Source organism: Apis dorsata, unplaced genomic scaffold (genome assembly GCF_000469605.1).
Source record: "Apis dorsata unplaced genomic scaffold, Apis dorsata 1.3 scaffold_221, whole genome shotgun sequence".
NCBI classification, from domain to species: domain Eukaryota; kingdom Metazoa; phylum Arthropoda; class Insecta; order Hymenoptera; family Apidae; genus Apis; species Apis dorsata.
In genome coordinates, this window is record NW_006263503.1 from 123,666 (window position 1) to 125,483 (window position 1,818).

The window sequence follows — 1,818 nt, forward strand, 5'->3', positions numbered from 1 at the left end:
AAATAAAATTTTTATAAATCAAATGATCGATAAGTTCTTAAATATTTCGAATCTAATAAAATAAATTTTAAAACGAAGCAATTTCTTAATTAAATTAGATTAGATTAAATGATTAAAATGCATGAATCACTTAAAAAAAAAAAAAAAAAAAAAAAAAAAAAAAAAAAAAAAAAAAAAAAAAGAAAGAAAAAAAAAAGATCATTGATCGAATGAAGAAAAAGGAGAAAAAACTATAGATCTACAAATTTACAATGATCGCATATCCTGCGAATTCATAAATAAAATAATAAAAATCGACGCTTTAGTTTCTCTACCAGAAACTATCGTAAATAGAGAAAATAAAACGTTCTTCTTTTTCTTCTTTTTTTTTTTTTTTTTTTTTTTTTTTTTTTTTTTTTTTTTTTTTTCCTATTGATCACGTAATGCTTTAAAGGGTTAAATAAATGGGTACAAAAAAAATACAATATACATTAAGCAGGATTACGTTTGTCGATCGTGGTGGCAAGGTCCTCGGTTTTGATTGTAATGTTTTATTAAACAATCATAATTAATTTTCCAAGGATTTATCTTGCTACACTTATTTTCTGTGCGTTTCACTATCAATATCTACATATTTTTCTTTGCTCTTTTCTAATGATGCGTTTGCTCATTGTCAACCGAATTTTAAAAAAAAAGAAAAAAACATTACTATTTGTTACAAAAATTCCTCCAACTTCTCTTCCATTACGAGATTCGTACAAAATGATATCGATATTCAAAATTTACACAAAATTAAATTTAAACGCTTAAACTTATAATTAGATAAAGGAATTGCTGTCGATCGAGTCGCGTATATTCACAATTACATGTATATATTGTGCAAATACACACATATACATATACACAAGAATATAGCTTTACAATTTTTTGTAAAAAATATTCCATCGATATTTTTATCATTTCTATTCTTTTTTTAAGCTGAAATGTATGAAAATATTCGACGAAGTGGAGGGAAAAAAGACAACGAAACGAAACGGAAAAAGAAAACAGGTTGATCAAGCAAACGAATCATTATTAACAAAATTCATTTGTTAAATTTCTTTTTTTTTTTTTTTTTTTTTTTTCCCGTACAATAGTCTTTGTTCCTTCGCAATGGAAAAAACAAAAACAAAATACGAATCGTACATCGTATGACAGGTATTCATTATTATACCTGTTCTTCTATTCGATTTCGCGATTTCGCTTAATACATAATAATCTTTACAGTTTTTTCCTCATTTTTTTTTAATATTTTTGTCTCCTTTCTTTTCTCTATAAAAATGAAATAATAACCGCGTATATGAGACTTATTACGTTACGCATACATTTTTAGAAAAAAATGGGGGAAATGTACGAAGTGGACCAGAACATAAACATTGTATTTTTATTAATACACTTTCAAGATTCATTGACATATGCCTGTTTATAAACGAGAGCCTCGACGAGAAACTAATAAGAAGCGTAGACAAGTGGATAAAGAAAACAGGCAATTAATGTTTATTTATGGTAAGAGGCGAGTGAATAAAAAGAAGCGACCCGTGAAACGAATTCTATATATAAAAAAAAAAAAAAAAAGAGTTCTATTTCTCTTTTTTTCCTTTCTTGTTTTAAACAAGCTGCACCCTTTGATTCTGATTCCTGATATTGATATTATAAGGATCAAGAATCAACTTCAAATTACGAAATCATTTTCACAGGTCAACCCACCTGACGGAGATTATTTTTTTCTTTTTTACTTGCTTGTACTTGTAATAACACATACAGAAGTTTCTTTTTTTTTCTTTTTTTTTTTTTTTTTTT